Source organism: Eleutherodactylus coqui, unplaced genomic scaffold (assembly GCF_035609145.1).
Source record: "Eleutherodactylus coqui strain aEleCoq1 unplaced genomic scaffold, aEleCoq1.hap1 HAP1_SCAFFOLD_206, whole genome shotgun sequence".
NCBI lineage: Eukaryota > Metazoa > Chordata > Amphibia > Anura > Eleutherodactylidae > Eleutherodactylus > Eleutherodactylus coqui.
Window position 1 is genome coordinate 166,945 of NW_027101779.1, and position 20,903 is coordinate 187,847.

Here is a 20,903-nt window from a genome sequence, read left to right on the forward strand (position 1 = left end):
TGTTTTAAAGGGGTTGTCCGAGGCAAAACCGCAAAATTTTATATTATTAGCCCATTCCCCCTGTCACCCCCCGTCATAAAGCAGCCCTTTTGAGCGGTTATAAACCGCATCCTACTTACAGTTTAGCAGAAATAATAACTTTTAAACTTCTCCATGTAAGATGGCGCCTGCGTTGTCCCTGGGTGCGTTCCACGGTGCAATGCTCGCTCTTCCTGGAGGCCTTCATGCGCGCTCCCGAGACGCCGGTCACGTGAGCAGGTGACTGACGTCATCGGTGGAGGCGTGCACTTGCAAATGAATGAAACGCCGCTCCAGCCGCCACATTGGCTGGTCGGCAGAAAGCGTCACAGCGGGAGGTGGAGTCTACCGGAGAAAACAGCAAACAGCTGTTTCTCCCATCTCTTGACCACACAGAAGCGCAGGTAAGTGCACCTTTCCGCGGTACTCTTTCATGCTTTTATTAGCACAGGATCATTGCCTTATGCAGTGAGTCTGTGCATGAAAAATGTATTGTGCATGCCCTGTATAGTAATGTGTCTTACATTTTTATAGTGCCTGCCATGTGCTGCGTTTTTTTTTTCCTGCTGTGTGCTGCTATCGCGACTGCAGTGTTTATTGTGCATGCCGCCTGCTTCCATTCGCCTGCCATGTGCTTATTTTTTTTTTTTTGTGCCTACCGTGTGCTTTCATGTGCCTGCCGTGTATTTTTTTTTTCTTTTTTTTTGTGCCGGCTTTTTTTTTTTTTTCTTTATTTTTGTGCCTGCCGTGTGCTTTCATGTGCCTGCAGTGTATTTTATTTTATTTTTTTGTGCTTGCCGTGTGCTTTTATGTGCCTGCCGTGTGCCTGCCAGGGTTTTTTTTTTGGTGCCTGCCGTGTGCTTCCATGTGCCTGGCGTGTTGTCGTTTTTTTTGTGCCTGCCGTGTGCTTCCATATACCTGCCGTGTGCCTTCCATGTGTTTTTTTGTTTTATTTTGTTTTTTGCCTGCCGTGTGCTTCCCTTTTTTTTTTTTGTGCCTGCTGTGTGCTTCCATGTGCCTGCCGGGTTCTAACATGTGCCTGCCGTGTGCTTCTGTGTGCCTGCCATGTGCTGCTTTTTTTTCTGTGCCTGCCGTGTGCTTCCGTGTGCCTGCCATGTCCTTTTTTTTTTTTTCTTTTTTGTGCCTGCCGTGTGCTTCCATGTGCCTGCCGTGTGCTTCCATGTTTTTTTTGTTTTTTTTTTTGTGCCTTCCGTGTGCTTCTTTTTTTTGGGGGGCCTGCCGTGTGCTTCCATTTGCCTGCCGTGTGCTTCCATGTGCCTGCCGTGTGCTTCCGTTTGCTGCTTTTTTTTGTGCCTGCCGTATGCTTCCATGTGCCTGCCTTTTTTTTTTTTGTGCCTGCCGTGTGCTTCCATGTGCCTGCCATGTGCTGCAATGTGCATGTGACTGCAAACCGCTTTGAATCAGCATACATTCCGCACAATTCATTCATACAATTATCATGCAATCTTCGGAAAATTTGCATGGAATAGACATAGCATCTGCATGCAATCTACACACAAACACTGCCTTCAATCGACACTATTAACCTGCATTCTACATACAATATGCATGCTATCTGCCTACAGACTGCGGATAATGCTAGCTATCAACAATCTGTCCACAATCGCCCAGTAATCAATCTAAAATTTGCCTAAATTATGCCTGCCATGGACCTTTAAAAGATTGTTATTAGAAAATGCTGCTGCTTCCATAACTGTTATTGAAGTGCCACTAACTTGGTGTTTTTTTGTTTTTTTAAAAGTTTTTTTGTAGTCCAATTCAAGAACAAACATGTACCAGGAAGATCTTGAATTTGAGGAGCTTGATTATTCATCCGATTCTTTTGGAGAGGTAAGTTTTTGCTGAAAATAGAAAGGTTGCAGCAAACCAATGGTAATAAACAGAATACATTTTTTTTTTTTTTAGCAGGACTTTTAATCTGATAGCGAGGAAAATGATGAGGATTTCCCCGAAACTCGGCATTATTCGGCGGTATGTGTTGAAATATGTATAAAAATTTTTTTGTTTATTGTTTGAAACCGCAACTATGCATCAGTCCTGTACAATTTATTATTTCAATACATTATTTCATGTGTGTATATACATACACACACGTGTGTGTGTGTGTATATACATACACACACGTGTGTGTGTGTGTATATACATACACACACGTGTGTGTGTGTGTGTATATACATACACACACGTGTGTGTGTGTGTGTATATACATACACACACGTGTGTGTGTGTGTGTGTATATACATACACACACGTGTGTGTGTGTGTGTATATACATACACACACCTGTGTATATACATACACACATGTGTGTGTGTATATACACACATGCGCGTGTGTATGTATATACACACGAACGTACGTGTGTATGTGTATATACAGTCACACGTAGGAACGAGTGTATGTGTATATACAGTCACACGTAGGAACGAGTGTATGTGTATATACAGTCACACGTAGGAACGAGTGTATGTGTATATACAGTCACACTTAATTACGTGTGTACACACACATATTTAATATATATATATATATACACACACAGACACACGCGTGTACGTGTTTAGGCATACACTGGTACGCACGCGTGTACGTGTTAATGCATACACACCCGTAAGTCAGTATATACATACAAACACGTACGTACATCTGTGTATATACATACAAACTCGTACGTACGTCTGTGTATGTATGCACATATACATACAGGAATCTGTGCCCTGCCTAATAAGGATGATCATGCCGCTTTCAGCAACACCATACAATTAAAAATGTACCCCTTCCTTTTTTCCTAAAACATTAAATACAGTATTCTTCATATTAATCCCTTCTTAGGTTCAACAACAACTGGCAGACTCGCTATATGCTCAGGCGGACATAAGCAGTCTCCAGTGTTTTCAAAACGATCCGCAGGGTGCACCAGAAGCGGGTGCTTCAGGATCCACTGAAGATCCCCATGGCAGGCTTGCCAACAAAGAGTGGTGTCACTGTGGGCAGTGCATTTGCATGCCCACAGTGGCGGAGTGTGTCTGTTGTCGAGAACACAAAGTAGTCCTACAGATGTTACCAGAAGCTTGCGTATGTGTTACACAACATCCGTTATTTGCTCAGTATGCGCTTGTGCGCGAAAACATAGAACACGCGATAAGACTATCTGCACTGGTCACCCGGAGACAGTACGACACCACAAACAATAGGTATTTATTACAATTTTATTGTACAACACACAAGACAATGCAAGTATAATTTTTAACAAAGGAAAAAGTTTATTTGAAAAGGAAAAAAGGTTAGTGAAAAAGGCAACATGGAAAAACATAAGATATCAATGCGTCTTTTTTTTTTGTTTTCATGTAGACTATTAAAATTTTTTTAATAAGTTTAGAAATATTAATATATTTCCTTTCGTTTTTTCTTAGGGTTATGCGTGTGGGCGCATATCGCTCTTATACAGCGTGGATACATGGATTCTTGGGGAAAAACAATAGAATCCCCATACCAGCGTGTGTGATTAAATCAATACGGACAGCTTACCCTGATCCGCAAGGAAATTACACTGGTTTCCAGTTCTACATGGACCCGACTGAAAGCAATTTGGATTTCCAGTTGAACTTGTAGGATGTTTTAATTTGTGCAATTTTGTATTCAGGCTTTACAGATTTTAAAATGTTAATACATTTTTTTGTGAAATATAGTGTGTGGTTTTTTTATTTGGAACGTCTCGACTATAATCACTAATCGTTCTATCATTATGTATATACATGACTACATATGCGTATGTTAGTGTGTATAATATATACACACACAAACTGTGGGTTGTGTGTGTATGTATTTTGACACACATATATATCTGTATGCCTGTGTATCTGTCTGCCTCTCTCTATCTATCTGTCTGCCTCTCTCTATCTATCTGCCTCTCTCTATCTGTCTGCCTCTCTCTATCTGTCTGCCTCTCTCTATCTGTCTGCCTCTCTCTATCTGTCTGACTCTCTCTATCTGTCTGACTCTCTCTATCTGTCTGCCTCTCTCTATCTATCTGTCTGCCTCTCTCTATCTATCTGTCTGCCTCTCTCTATCTATCTGTCTGCCTCTCTCTATCTATCTGTCTGCCTCTCTCTATCTATCTGTCTGCCTCTCTCTATCTATCTGTCTGCCTCTCTCTATCTATCTGTCTGCCTCTCTCTATCTATCTGTCTGCCTCTCTCTATCTATCTGTCTGCCTCTCTCTATCTATCTGTCTGCCTCTCTCTATCTATCTGTCTGCCTCTCTCTCTCTCTATCTGTCTGCCTCTATCTGTTTTTCTGCCTGCCTGCCTGTGTATTCCTTTGCAGGTCTCTATAAGGGAGGAGGGAGCTGTCCAGTGCTGAACCTTTCCCCTGCACAGCGAGGCAAGGCTTCGTTATAGCAGGGAGCTGTCGAGTGCTGAAGTCTCAGCAGAAAGTACTGTAATAGCTGCAATGCACTCCCAACATCGATGGTGTGATGGAACAAATAGTTTTCTTCACCAAAATATGTGTGGGTATATATGCGTGTACACACATATATATAGTATACGCGTGTATGTCTATGTATGCATGTATGTAACATACCCACAGGTGTGTGTGTATGTGTGTAATACATACATATATGCATACGTCTGCGTGGGTGTGTATGAGAGAGATTATATATATAAATATATATATCTCCCAGACAGACGTAACCATGTACACATGTACGCTTGTACACTTGGACAAGTGGACACTTGGACAAGGTGCGCGTGCGTATGTATTCGCAAACACATGCACCTACTTTGTAAGTCATGTTAGTACAATAACTTACATCAAAAAAAATTTGCAATGAGGTATTGGTTAATAAAATGACCAAATTAAGAATTTTTGTGCAAAAACATTTTATAAATATTATGGCTATACTTTTAAATACGAGTGTCATTAATTTGGTCATTTTACCGTAAGCCCGCAATCCACGACAAGGATCCTCATTCTCTTGCGAGACCAATCTAAAAAAATTAAAAATTCCCTAACTAAAAATTCTACCGTAAAGGACCGAATTTTTTACAAAATTTAAAAAATTTAAAATTAGTTAGAAACACCCGTGGAAAAATGCATAGGATTTATGGGATAAGACCGGCAACATTTCACATTGTACCAGTTATACATTCTATACAAAAAAGACATTTTATGCAGATGATTGCAAAGAGTAAAAAGGGATGTTAATGCGATTAACAAAAGGGACTAGAGGGCATAGGAAATAAATAAGGATAAGTGACCAAAATGTTAAATAAATATCACTATACACACATGGAAATAAGATTGCAACGCACATGTAAACTATACAAAAGACAAAGTAAGTAATAAAGAGACACAGATAAAAGAGACAGACGAACCGTTGAAAATTGTAGTTCACTTATTTACAATAGACAGACATGAAACAATGGTTGCACATGATACAAAAATATTACTAAATTTTTCGTTAAAGTTTGTTGGTTTTTTGTTTTTTTTTTATACCCACCAAAATTTTTTCTTGATTACCTTGGAAATCGACTTTGAAATTTGTGAACCAATTCCTCTTCACTGGGTTTCACAACAGGTGCAATATTATGAGGGAATTCTGAGGATTTTGAATGCCAGGAGATGGACATCTCACCTTTGGCGAACATCACAATCTCACGAATTATGTCAAATACAAATGCAATGGACTTAGGCTCATAAAGAGCTTTCAAAATCCACTGCTTCCGTGCTTTTGAGTACTCCACTCGGTAACACTTCCGGTCCTCTATCCCGTCTTCTGATTGCGTTTTTCTGAGCTTTTGAATCCTACCTACGTTGTAATTGTGGTCTAGAACAGCAAGTTGCGTTCTAGCCACCATTCCGTCATAAAAAAAATGAATTCGTTTGGGCCTGTATTTCAATACACTTGCGTGAAAAATCTCCAAATCGCCAGTGTGACAAAAATTGGAAAGATGGCGGATGTCTTTCAGTAAACTTGTTTTCAGAACCACGGTTTTGAATTTGGTATGTGCTGTAGTGTTAGGGGCTAACCAAGCGGTGGTTGGTTCAAGAAGGGCGTGACTGCAGCGGTGATATTGGGCATTGTTCTCCCACTCGTGAACGTTGATAATGTGATTTGTTGCCGATTTCCATTTTTCTACCAGTAATTCGGGATTTTTTTGACTGGTATGCGAACACCACCACAGATGATTTTTGAGGCTCGATATCCACGGGGAAATGGTTGCGCAGTGTGTGCTTTTGGAAGCCACAAGCAACTGCTTGCCGACAGCTTTGACCACATGCCAGACATCAAATTCATGCATAATTTCTGGGAATTCCTGGCGCATTACCTTACGTATGGAGACATGCCGATCAGTTGTGACTATTTGAATGTTTAATTCATCGGCGATCAATTCAAGTAGTGTTTTCCGGAATGCAGTGGTTTTGAGCGAAACTGACGAAGCAGGTGGAACAAGTTGTTCCACCGTGAAGCCCACAATTTTTTTGCTCTTCAACTCCAAAAAAGTATAAACGGTGTACTTTGCTGAAAAACCCAGGCTATCGGATTGCCCATCGCCAGCTAAATACAAGGGTGTTGATTTCATTTCTGCTATTAGATTTGCCCTCTGCTGCATCCAATGATTATCTATCACTGAGAATAATAAGTGATGTTGGTGGCGGTAGAAAGTGGTTTTTGAGATTCCTTGAAGTTTCAGAATATGTAGCATATTACTAACTTTTGCAAAATTAGATCCGCTAAGAAGGACACTGGAAGCAAGTAAAATGTTCCCCGCCGGGCAATTGTGGATGAGTGGTTGGCTTCGCCACAAGTTGCAGGTGTAGCCTCTTTCTGTGAAAGATTTCACAATTACCATTGATCCCTTTGGGAAAATCTTGACATGAGTTAGTTTAACCCCTTGAGTGGCAGGTTTCCTACCACCCTGTCGTGCCCACCAGGGCAGGTTTTTTTAAATGGTCTAATCATTGAATTTCAACTAGTTTTGCAGTTGCGTCTCAAGAGCCATAACTTTTTCATTTTTCCATTGACATGGCCATATAAGGGCTTGTTTTTTGCTGGACAAGTTGTGATTTTTTAAACGGGGGAGGAAAAAAAGAAATGGGGAAAAAAGAAAAAAGGGGCCATGTCATTAAGGGGTTAAATAATGTATTAACTTCCTTCTCTGGGTCATTACGACGCACATGGATACCACATGTGTGATTGTATTTTTGATTTTTTACAAAGTAAAGGGAGACAAGTGTTTTTTTAATTATTTTAATAATTTTTTTCCTTTTTTTTTTTTAATTTTTAAAATTTTTTTTTTTTTGTCCCTTTAGGGGACTTCCACAGGGACCCATCAGGACCCCTGATCACATTCCAGGGGTCCGATGGTGACAGCCCTTTACATGCTGCAGTGACAGCCCTTTACATGCTGCAGTCACATAGACTGCAGCATGTAAAGGGTTAACACAGCAGAGATCGGAGGTTTTCTCTGATCTCTGCTGTAAGAGCTAGTACCTAGCTGTCCTCTGACAGCTAACAACCAGCTCTCCCTGCCACAGAGACCATCGGCTTGCTTCTGACAAGCCGATGGTCTCTATGGCAACCTGTAAACAAAGCAGGACATTGCCGATATGCCGGCAATATCTTCTGCTGGTTTTTCAAAGCCCTTGCACTGCTCTGTGTGGGTCTGTGCAGGCAGAGCACACTGTCACAGCTTGTGGCATTGTGCTCTGCAGCTCCCATAGTGATACATAGCCCGGAAATCTTCCGGGCTATGTCACTATGAGCAGTGGAGCTCGTCACGGAACTTTTCCGGGCGTGCCACTCAAGGGGTTAAGAAAGCATTGATTTCGGTAAGGGCAAGGGATCATTGAAAATAAACCCATCAAGGAGCTTTTGAAAACTATGTACTTTTCTTCAGCGGATGGGTCCATCTCTGTTGGAGCTAAGGTTACAAATTCTGGTAAGAGGTAGCTCAAGGGGTTATTGGAATCAGAAGGAATGGCAAAATCCTCACTACCGGAACTCTCCGATGCTTGCGATGCTTTGAATGTCGAGTCGTTTTGATCATCAGAAAAAACACTTGAAAGGCTTTCCTCAAAAGTAGAAGCAATATTGCAACTTGAGGGTTGCATATTGATTCTATCGGCCTCATTGGCTGTTTTGGATATTGGGCTCTCTTCTGGTATCTCTTGGAAGGCAGTATTACCCATATTGGTTTTTAATGGTGTAGAAGAGCACGGAGTGCCCTGTGGGATTTTAAATGAAATTGGATTCCGGTGTGGACTGGCTTCTACTTCATTGCATTGGATGCCAATGCTTCTTGACTGGAGTTGTGTCCTGTGTTGCGATTTATTTGCCGCTGCTTGACAGGCCTTGCATTTACCCCTCCCTGCATTGCTTGCTTCGTTGTCGGTTTCTCTTTGCTCAAACTGTCTTTTGAAATTGACAATTACCTTTGCATCTACTGTACAACCTTCACTGATTACTGTCATAAACAAAAATTAGGGAGAGCGCCATAGCCCGAGGAAGAAAAAATAATTAGATGGAATTCTACTTACCAGGTGTCAGGCGGAACGACAAAAAAGTCTCTTGTGTCCCGCCTGCACCGGGAATCCAAGTTCGCCTTTTCTAAGGTTTCTTTACTGGAGGGTCTTCTTGTTTAATCCAGAAGAGTACATCTATATGTATCTGATAATACTAAACCAAACTCTCCTGGAGAGCAGCAGCTTATAGAAATGCCCCAAAGTTTAAATAAAACATATGGGGAGCAGATAATAAATAGAAAAAAAGAAAAAACTTTCTTTATAGCTGCGCTACAACATTAACCCTTAGGTAAACAAGGGAATAAGCCTCTAAAAAACCTCAGTTCAAATAGAAAGCCAATATTTTTATTCCCCACATAACAATCAAGTATAAGTGAAATATTAAAAGCAACGCGTTTCTGCGTCTAGCTGACGCCAGGGTAGATCAAGGCGTCAGCTAGACGCAGAAACGCGTTGCTTTTAATATTTCACTTATACTTGATTGTTATGTGGGGAATAAAAATATTGGCTTTCTATTTGAACTGAGGTTTTTTAGAGGCTTATTCCCTTGTTTACCTAAGGGTTAATGTTGTAGCGCAGCTATAAAGAAAGTTTTTTCTTTTTTTCTATTGATTACTGTCATAGGAATTTCTAGCTGTGTTTCATCACCTTGTAGATACACGTCGACTGTCATTTCTTGAACCGCGCTAGGTGCAACCAGGGTAGATTCTTTGTGCGAAGTTTCTTCCCTCGAAGTTTCTTCCCTCGAAGTTTCTTCCCTCGAAGTTTCTTCCCTCGAAGTTTCTGGCTGCTGCGTCTCCCCAATTCTTCTGCGTTTTCTTGAAGGTTCACCTTTCTTCGCTAACCGGGTCTCAATTTCCAACGCTGTTGGGAATATACTTGGCACAGCATTGGGCTTCAATTTTTTACGGTCGCCGACTGTTATGTAGCAATCCTCCAAGAAATGTTTGCTGCACAAACGATAACTGTAAGAATCTTTTTTTGGGGAAATCTTAGTAAGCCACTCTTCAACGTCAACAAAGATGTGAGGAGCCTGCTGTAGCCAAAGTCTTGTTTTTTCGATTTCGTTGGAAAGACATGAAGACAAGCACTTTCGCCTCCCTTCTTCCAGTATGTAGTGCAAGTTGGAACCACGCAGCTAGGCATTGTGATTTTGTGTTTTAAAGTGACTGATCTGCTGTGTGTGGGAAAGAAAATGTGGTGCAAATACTCACCCTCCTGCAGTAACTTCGGAAGAATATCACGAGTCCAAACCCTGGAATCTCCAATGGCCACCGATGCGCTCCGACGTATACGCTCTGCATTTTAAAGACAAGAAGGTGTAGATCAACAGAGATGCTAAGCTACAACAACCAACCCACCCACCCACAGATACAGACCAACAGACACATCCATCCATCTGCACATACACATACATGCATGCATCCATCCCTATACACACACACACAATCACACACACATCCGCCCATGCGGCCCCATCCATGCATCCACACAGACTTATGCACGCATCATCACGTACAAACACATCCGCCCTTGCGGCCTCATCCCAACGCCCATGCGGCCCCATCCATGCATCCACACAGACTTATGCACGCATCATCACGTACAAACACATCCGCCCATGCGGCCTACACACGTCCGCCCATGCGGCCCCTGCGGCCCCATCCATGCATCCACACAGACTTATGCATGCATCATCACGTACAAACACATCCGCCCATGCGGCCTATACACATCCGCCCATGCGGCCCCATCCATGCATCCACACAGACTTATGCACGCATCATCACGTACAAACACATCCGCCCATGCGGCCTACACACATCCGCCCATGCGGCCCCATCCATGCATCCACACAGACTTATGCACGCATCATCACGTACAAACACATCCGCCCATGCGGCCTACACACATCCGCCCATGCGGCCCCATCCATGCATCCACACAGACTTATGCACCCATCATCACGTACAAACACATCCGCCCTTGCGGCCTCATCCCAACGCTCATGCGGCCTGCACACATCCATGCATGCATTCATTCATTCGTTCAGCCTCATCCATCCATGCATCCGCACGCACTTATGCACACATATCCAGCCATGCATTTATTCATGCACCCCAGACACCTCACCCCCCCCCAGCGCCCCCAGCACCCCAGACACCTCACCCCCCCCCAGCGCCCACAGCATCACAGACACCTCACTTACCCAGGCAGCTGCACGGCTTGGATTGTGTTCGTCCCGGCTGGCGGCTGCTGGTCCCGTGTGGCTCCTGGCTGCTGATCGATTGTCCCGGCTGGCTGCTGGTCGGTTGTCCCGGCTGGCTGCTCCTGGATAGTCCCGGCTGGCTGCTCCTAGATGGTCCCGTCTGGCTGCTCCTGGATGGTCCCATCTGGCTGCTGCTGATTCGGGGTGAAAGGCTAGACTGCTCCTTCACCCGTGTTTAAAGGGACGCCGGGAACTGAATAGCCGCCCCTGCGCGCTCCCGTGCAGTGACAGCTCGTCTGCGCATGCGCAGATGAGCTGTATCGCGTGGGCACGCTGGAGAGGCTCGTTCACAGAGGGAAGAGAAGAGACTGCGCAAGCACGTCTAAAACGGACTGGTGAGGAAGAAATTAGACGGCACCATGGCGACGGGGACACAGAGACAGCGCGAGGACGGAGACAAGTAAGTGAATAACTTCTGTATGGCTCATATTTAATGCACAATGTATATTACAAAGTGCATTAATATGGCCATACAGAAGTGCTTACCCCCACTTGCTTTCGCGGGACAACCCCTTTAAATGCTTTATGCAGGGCTCTTAAAAATGTACATCCTGCTTGTACCCAGCAAGATAATCATCATGTTATATGAGTAATGTATGGAGGGGGCAATATACATTAAAAGGAGCTTGGATAAACAAACAAAGGCTTCAGGCAAAAAAATAATAATGAACCCACAAAAGATAATTGGTTCACCAGCAGACGGTCTTTCAGAATGTTTGCACAAAACATAATCAATGTTAATACTTTTGATGGGTACATAATTTAGTTTTATGCTTTCTTTAGAATTTAGCATTTTGAAGGACTTGTGTACAAGGTAGAGCTGTAAGCACTGTGTGCTGCCTTATGGTGCCTCCATAAGCTGCCATATCAAGGATATTTTCTGCCGAGAAGCAATGGAGCATAATCACTCAGACTAGCATTTCATATGCTGATCTAAGTACTGCTGTTCACCGTGATCGATCAGATTTTTGCCAAATTGGATTGGGACTCTTGCAGCCTCTGGTACGGCAAGCTCCTGGGTACATTCATGACTACACAGGTGTCCACAGGAATTCTGAGCCTAAAGTTGGTCTTCTCAGTTTTTTTTGGATAGGACGTGATGCGGTTTCTATTCATACTTGTATCCCACATGATGTGGCTATGTTGGCTTAACAGTATCATTTGAGACATTACAGCAATTATATGATTGATCTACAAGAATTTATCACAGAGGCCATGCTGATAAGTCTTTGGCTTTACCCAGAAAGAAACAAGATAGGAAGATGAAACTTTACATTTATTCCACATACTCTCCACTGATATCAACACTCTTCTTACATCGGTATTCCAAGTTCTGTAAGCCTTGCGAAAAGAAGGATTTCGGTTGTGCCTCAAACCAGTCATCCGTACCAGCCATGGTATCAGAATTGGTGTGAATTTTGGTACTCTTGAGGTGTTTCTTCAGGTTTGAAAACAGATGAGAGTTGGAGGGAGTTAGATCTGGTTAATAAGGTGGGTGGTCAACCAGCTGGAAGCCTAGCTCCACCAGTTTTGCCGTGGTTGCTTGTGCAGTGTGAGCAGAGGCGTTGTCTTGCAGGAACAAGATTCCTTTGGACAGCTTGCCACGCCTTTTGGCCTTCAGAGCTGCCTTCAATTGGTCCAAAAGTTCAATGTAATACCTTGAATTGATGGTGGAACCATTTTGAAGGTAGTCCACTAGTAGCACGCCCTCCTTATCTCAGAACACAGAAGCCATCACCTTAGTGACTGATTTTTGCACCCTGAACTTCTTTGGGCGAGGAGAACCACTGTGCCTCTACTCTATTGACTGCTCCTTGGTTTCAGGGTCATACAAATAAATCCAGGTCTCATCCATAGTGACCAGTCGATCCAAGAAGTTCTTATCAGTCTGGAAACGCTGACAAATGGACTGGGAAGTTTTCACTCGCATGCTTTTCTGATCTTTTGTCAAACATTTGGGGACCCACTTTGCAGATAGCTTCTTCATGTTCAAATGTTCATGGATAATGACACAAACACGTTCACGAGAAATCCCCATGATGTCTGCTATTCCTTTAGCTGAAATTCTCTGATTCTCCAGTATGAGGTTGTGCACAGCATCGACGATCTCCAGGACAACAACCTCTCTCGGTCGTCCAGGACGTTCCTCATTATTGGTGCTGAAGTTGCCCGTTTTATATTTGGCAACCCAGTTCTTAACTGTAGAATATGAACGGCATTGATCCCCAAATGTCTGTGACATATCACCATGAATATCATTTACGGACTTTCCTTGCAGAAACAAGAATTTTATCACTCCTCTGCTCTCATTTGCTGTGAATATCGCCTTAGACTCCACCATTTTGTTTCCCCGACTGCCTAGATCACTGTTGCCATAAGCTACAAACAAAAAATTTTGAAAACATATATTAGACATATAAGGCTTTCATGTGATGTAACATTCGTTACCATAGAAACAAAAAAAGAACACAAAGCCAAAGACTTATCAGCACCCCCTCGTATCAGTTCTGTCTGGTAAACGGGGCTTTGAATACCCCGCCTCCAACAAAGCGAGCACTGTGATAGGATCGAACGCCGGCTATGACTGGCTGGCGCACGATCCAATCACAGCGCTCGCTTTGCTGGAGGAAGGGTATTTAAAGCCCCGTCACCAGAAAGAAATTATATAACATCAGGATGTGCCTCAAGCAATTATATGTATATAAATAAAAGTGGAAGGTGAATATGTAACTCACCTGGTGCTCGAAAGGTTAATTCATCTCACTGGGAGAACCCTCCGGCACCTGTTGTCCAAGTCGGCTTTAGGAAGTTTCTTTTTCTGTCCACTTTCTCCTTGGTGGGGAAGAGGCGTCCAGGGTAACACAGGCTTTTGCTCTCAGGCAAAGCCAGTTCAGGAATATCACTATATACTATTTAAAACCTACCCGCGCCATTATGAACTACGAAACTTCTATTGATAAAATCTTTTATTCCGCTACGTGTTTCAGAACTATTATTGTGACTTTGTGAAGTTTAATACATTGTTACACAGTTACATCTTCCGCCTTCCAATTCATGACGTAATGGATGTGGGAGGGATTCCCCTCTTTCTAACGTGAATCATCACCCGATTTAGTTTGGACCGCAAGGTGCGTCTCAATTTCTCTATCAACTTTATTGACCATCCTGTGATCTCAACAGGATTTATCTAAGTGCTCCGCCCTCAGTCATACACTGGAGATAGAATTCTTTTCATCATTATTATAAATTCATTCTTAAAACCTTTCCCTAAAACCATCTACCAGTATAATACTGTATAGATAAAATGTTGTTAACCAATTATATCTCATTTAAAAATATATTGTACACAAACATTATAAAATATGCATATGCATATTAGAAAAGCCTGTTAATAACCAGTGCCATCATAATCATAAATTAAGGATCATATTTAAAATATGTTACAATTAGAGATGAGCGAACGTACTCGTCTGATGCTCGGGCGAATATTAGGGTGTTCGGGATGCTCGTTACTCTTAACGAGTACCACGCGATGTTCGGGTTACTTTCAGTTTCCTCTCTGAGACGTTAGAGCGCTTTTCTGGCCAATTGAATTTCTGGCCCTGTGACGTTCAAGCCCTATACCACCCCCCTGCAGTGAGTGGCTGGGGAGATCAGATGTCACCCGAGTATAAAAGTCGGCCCCTCCCGCGGCTCGCCTCAGATGCCTTGTGACTGAGTTAGCTGAGGGAAAGTGCTGCTGCTGGTGCTGCTGTAGGGAGAGTGTTAGGACGGAGTGTAGGCTTCAAGAACCCCAACGGTCCTTCTCAGTGCCACATCTATCCGTGTGCAGTACTGTGGAGGGTGCTGTTAGCAGTGTTGCACAATTTTTTTTTTTTCAAAATCGGCTGTCTGCAGAGCATTGCGCCCTGCAGTAATAGTCCAGGGACAGAAGTGGTGGTTAGGCAGGGAGAGTGTTAGGAGTGAGTGTAGGCTTCAAGAACCCCAACGGTCCTTCTTAGGGCCACATTTAACCGTGTGCAGTACTGTGCAGGCTGCTGTTAGCAGTGTTGCATTATTTTTTTTTTCAAAATCGGCTGTGCAGAGCATTGCGCCCTGCAGTAATACTACAGGGAGAGAATTGTGTAGGCAGGGCCAGAAGACATATATTATCTGATTGAATATAGTCAGTGGGCCTTTTCTTTTAAAAAAAAGGGAAAAATTGTATGTGCCCTGCCTCTGTCAGTCCTCAGCGTTCTGTGTACGTGTGTGGTGGGTGGAGATAGTAAAAAATTCATACGCAGCCAGCTACGTTTAACAGCAGGCTTGCGCCAATTTATTTCCTGCCTTCCTGGGAAAAATCACCGCTCTGCTGCACTTCATATAACTGCATTTCTGTGGAACAGATTTCTTATCTGATTGAATATAGTCAGTGGGCCTTTTCTTTAAAAAAAAAAGGGAAAAATTCTATGTGCCCTGCCTCTGTCAGTCCTCAGCGTTCTGGGTACGTGTGTGGTGGGTGCAGAACGTTAACAAAAAACATACGCAGCCAGCTACGTTTAACAGCAGGCTTGCGCCAATTTCTTTCCTGCCTGGGAAATCAAATCACTGGTAATACACCATGCTGAGGGGTAGGGGTAGGCCTATAGGATGTGGACGCGGGCGAGGACGCGGAGGCCCAAGTCAGGGTGTGGGCACAGGCCGAGCCACTGCGGTGGCCAGGGGTAGAGGCAGGGCCAGACCGAATAATCCACCAACTGGTTCCCAAAGCACCCCCTCGCGCCATGCCACCCTGCAGAGGTCAAGGTGCTCTACGGTGTGGCAGTTTTTCACAGAGACGCCTGACGACCGACGAACAGTGGTGTGCAACCTTTGTCGCGCCAAGATCAGCTGGGGAGGCACCACCACCAGCATGCGCAGGCATATGATGGCCAAGCACCCCACAAGGTGGGACGAAGGCCGTTCACCGCCTCCGGTTTGCACTACTGCCTCTCCCCCTGTGCCCCAACCTGCCACTGAGATCCAACCCCCCTCTCAGGACACAGGCACTACCGTCTCCTGGCCTGCACCCACACCCTCACCTCCGCTGTCCTCGGCCCCATCCAGCAATGTCTCTCAGCGTATCGTCCAGACGTCGCTAGCGCCGCAGTTTGAGTGCAAGCGCAAGTACGACGCCACGCACACGCACGCTCAAGCGTTAAACGTGCACATTGCAAAATTGATCAGCCTAGAGATGCTGCCGTATAGGCTTGTGGAAACGGAGGCTTTGAAAAGCATGATGGCGGCGGCGGCCCCGCGCTACTCGGTTCCCAGTCGCCACTACTTTTCCCGATGTGCCGTCCCAGCCTTGCACGACCACGTCTCCCGCAACATTGTACGCACCCTCACCAACGCGGTTACTGCCAAGGTGCACTTAACAACAGACACGTGGACAAGCACAGGCGGGCAGGGCCACTATATCTCCCTGACGGCACATTGGGTGAATTTAGTGGAGGCTGGGACAAAGTCAGAGCCTGGGACAGCTCACGTCCTACCCACCCCCCTGAATTGCGTGCCCCAGCTCGGTGGTGGTATCTGCGGGGGTGTATGCTTCCTCCACTAAACCCTCCTCCTCCTCCTCCTACGTAACCTCTGTCTCGCAATCAAGATGTGTCAGCAGCAGCATGTCGCCAGCAGTCGGTGTCACGCGGCGTGCCAGCACAGCGGTGGGCAAGCGTCAGCAGGCCGTGCTGAAACTACTCAGCTTAGGAGAGAAGAGGCACACGGCCCACGAACTGCTGCAGGGTCTGACAGAGCAGACCGACCGCTGGCTTGCGCCGCTGAGCCTCCAACCGGGCATGGTCGTGTGTGACAACGGCCGTAACCTGGTGGCGGCTCTGCAGCTCGGCAGCCTCACGCACGTGCCATGCCTGGCCCATGTGTTTAATTTGGTGGTTCAGCGCTTTCTGAAAAGCTACCCCCACTTGTCATACCTGCTTGGAAAGGTGGGCCAGCTCTGCGCACATTTCCGCAAATCCCACACGCACGCTGCCACCCTGCGGACCCTGCAACATCGGTTTAATCTGCCAGTGCACCGACTGCTGTGCGACATGCCCACACAGTGGAACTCTACGCTCCACATGTTGGCCAGACTCTATGAGCAGCGTAGAGCTATAGTGGAATACCAACTCCAACTTGCGCGGCGCAGTGGGAGTCAGCCTCCTCAATTATTTACAGAAGAGTGGGCCTGGTTGGCAGCCATCTGCCAGGTCCTTGTAAAATTTGAGGAGTCTACCCAGATGGTGAGCGGGGATGCTGCAATCATTAGCGTCACCATTTCTCTGCTATGCCTCTTGAGAAGTTCTCTGCAAAGCATAAAGGCAGACGCTTTGGAATCAGAAACGGAGGCGGGGGAAGACAGTATGTCGCTGGATAGTCAGAGCAACCTCATGTCTATATCTCAGCGCGTTGAGGAGGAGGGGGAGGAGCATGAGGAGGAGGGGGAAGAGACAGCTTGGCCCACTGCTGAGGGACTGGGGGGACTCCCCACTCTTCCCGCTCCCTTCCAATAAAACACGTGACCACTTCTTAGTAACAAAACTTCTTTATTAACAAAACTTCTTTATTAGACATCTATATATCACTCTATGCTGGCATAAATTATGTGGGAAGGCCACAGCTTATTTATTATTAATATATAACATCAACTTATTTCCTTCTTTCCATGCCTATCGCCTATTCTTAACTTCTAATGCTCTAAACCTTTCGAGGCGTGAGAAAGCCCGTTACGGCCTGTACGCACCCTCAATCTTCCAGCTGGCATGGAAATACCGCTAAACCGCCACGAAGGATGCAGCCTGCCTACGCTGCCATCCGCCCCCCACATGCCAGCGTCAGCGCCGCCTCAACCCCGTCCTGCAACCCCGATAAGAATGTGTCCATGCCTATGTTGCTTAAATGGACACCATCCTTCCTCCACATCCCTGGCACCTTCTTCTCCAACTCCCAATGCCTAATGGCTACCCCTCCTATAGCCTTAACAAACTTTGAAATTTTAAAATTCACATTTTTTCTGACCCTGTCAATCGCCTCCACATCCCTTGCTTCCTTCCACACTCTCCTAGCGATTATGTCGGACCATACTATAACAGTCTCCTCAAAACATTTTTTAAACCTCAGCATATCCTCCTTCATGAGGGCGACTAACTCCGCTACCTTCACCCTCCCCAGATCATTACCGCCTGCATGAATTACTAGGATTACTTTTCCTTAAGACCATCTGCTGATACACAATACCTCGTGCAGCAGCCTGGCCCATTGTAAACCTCTTATCCCGTGCCATTTCACCTGGACCTCTTTCAGGCCCAGGTTCCTGCCAATGGGCCGGGTCCCCGCTCTTTTCTCTGCCCAATGAATGAAAGAGTGGCCCACCACCCAAACTGTCCACTCCGAACCTGCAAAACAAACACATAACGGCACACCACAATGTAACTTTAACTATAAAACTCTCAAATTTGATCGGACGTACGCCCTGTACGCCTCCGACCTCCAGCGTCCAACCCGCTTCACCTCGTCTCCTCTTAATCCGCAAGCGAACGCCGACGTTGCTGCGCCAATCCTGAATGAATGCGTGCCAAACTCGCTGGGTTCGAAACCTAATCTCTTCAAGCATGAGCGCATGACCGCCCCAAATTGGAACTTGGTTAGTGGGGCGCCTGAAGCATGCGCCAACAGTTGTCCTTTTCCGCTGTGTTGCGACAAAAACTGTTTCAGCAACGCCACAGGACACGCAGCTGTCCCCAACGCCGTCAAGCGCAGCCACTCGCCTGCGCCATACACATTAGTCTTGGACTTTTTGATGCATAACTTTATATCATCTGTACTGCACAGCACATCCTCGAAACGCAACCCCCCCAGCTTCCTACAGCTGGGAGCCACTATTTCGCTCAGTCTCAATGCTGCGAAGAACGCTAACGAAAACGCAACCCGAAAGAGCAGCACCTCGCTTTCGTCTTTGCACACTGCTCCCAAAACGTTCAGCATTGCATTTAGCAATTCAAATGTTATCGGCCGCCTGTCGTCTCTTGACGACCTTTCTTTTTTCCAACCTTTAAGTATCTGTCCGAAGACAAAATCCTTTGTCACATCGCGCCGTCCGTGCAGGCGCAACAAAAACGCAATGGCTGATAAGTGCTTGCGCGCCGAGCTCGCCGATGCGCCCCGACGCCGCAGCTCCGCCATAATGTCTAACGTCACCGCTCTCGCCCGCGCTCCATCAGGAAATTGTCCCCCTGCTGCCATCAACCATGTTTTCCATATTGCATATATATATATCGCTTCCACGTCGATTCCGCAACGGAGTTGCGAATCAGAGTCGTGAGCTCTCTTCTACTATCTCTCATAAGATCGCCGGGCAACATATCCCTTTGACATCCGCTGTCGGGTGGAGTTCCCTGAATCTCTCCATCTGGAAACGAGAAAGAGCGTCAGCCGTGTTATCGTTTACTCCGGGTACGTGTCTCGCCTTCAGCTTCATATTATTTTGCAGGCATCTCAAGACCAAATGGCGTAAAACTGCCAAAACCAAGGGAGATCTGGATGTCTGCTTGTTCACCGCTGTCACTACAGCCTGGTTATCCGACCAGAAGCAGATATTCCTGTTTTCCAAAACCGGCCCCCAGATCTCCACCGCCACCATTAGCGGAAAAATCTCCAGCAGTGTTATGTTCTTCACCCACCGTCTTTCGAACCATTCTCTGGGCCATGGTGCACTGCACCAACTGTCCTCCAAAATTACACCAAAACCACAGGAGCCCGATGCATCCGACATCAGTCCCAGCTCCTCGTTTGCAACTTCCGCAGTTTGACAAATCACCTGACCATTGAACGTTTGAAGAAAGACTTGCCATGTGTGCAAGTCCTCCTTCATACCCTTTGTCACTCTGACGAAGTGGTGTTTCTCTTTTATCCCGACTGTCGCCAATGACAGCCGCCTTGCAAACGGGCGGCCCATCGGAATGACCCGACACGCAAAATTTAACAAGCCTATAATTACTTGGAGCTGGTGCAGTGTAACTTTTTTAGAACTGCCAGCCAACTTAACTTCTTGCCGCAACCGCGCTACTTTCTCGTCCGGTAAACGAAATACCATTGCCATGGTATCGATTTCAATGCCTAAAAATGTAAGACATGTCACCGGACCGACCGTTTTCTCGCGTGACAGCGGTACTCCCGCTTATTCCCATCAGATCCTGAAATTATGCCAATAACAACCCGCATACCTCTGAATCTGATGGCCCGACGAAAAGGAAATCATCCAGATAATGTAACACCGATCGGATGCCCGTCTCGTATCGAAGCATCCAGTCCAGAAATAAACTGAACGCTTCAAAGTAATAACAAGAGATGGAACACCCCATCGGTAAGCACATATCCACAAAATATAAGCCGTCCAGGCGGCAGCCCAACAAGTGAAAGCAATCTGGATGCACCGGTAATAGTCGAAAAGCGGACTCGATATCAGCTTTTGCCAACAGAGCCCCCTTTCCGGCCAGTCGTACTAGGCAGACAGCCCTATCGAAGGAAGTATATGATACGGCTGTTTGCTCCTTGGAAATCCCGTCGTTGACTGACTCGCCCGTCGGGTAGGATAAGTGATGGATAAGCCGGAACTTACCCGTTTCCTTTTTTGGTACCAAGCCCAAAGGTGAAACGCGTAAGTTCTCGAATGGCGGTTCCTGAAAAGGCCCCGCCATCCGACCCAGTTCTACCTCCTTTAGCAGCTTCTCCATCACCATCTCTTTATTGTCTTACGCCGATTTTAAATTGCGACTAAGCGTTAACGCCGAACCCGGTTGATGCGGAATGACGAAACCCGTGTTAAAACCTTCTTTAAGAAGGTTTGCTTCCCTTATCCTGTGGTACTTGCCTAACCACTCCTCCAGGAACAGCGCATTCACTGGCGTTGCCCCCGGGCGACGCTGTGGCCGCGGGCAAGTTTTGCTTTTGTCTCCGAAAACAACGTACCGCTGCATGCGCACCGCCGCAAAAGGAGCACTCGTGCCGGAACTTACATGCTGCAAGAAACCGACAGTTACCCTCATTGAAT

General features: G+C 45.7%; 1 long non-coding RNA gene across 1 annotated transcript; it reads left to right on the forward strand.

Moving 5' to 3' along the window:
• Positions 1-909: 909 nt before the first annotated feature.
• LOC136591272 (uncharacterized) lies at positions 910-3,723 on the forward strand. The gene is made up of 4 exons (XR_010787950.1): positions 910-1,869; positions 1,945-2,010; positions 2,872-3,233; positions 3,453-3,723. It is a non-coding gene; the product is annotated as an uncharacterized lncRNA (long non-coding RNA).
• Positions 3,724-20,903: the final 17,180 nt, after the last annotated feature.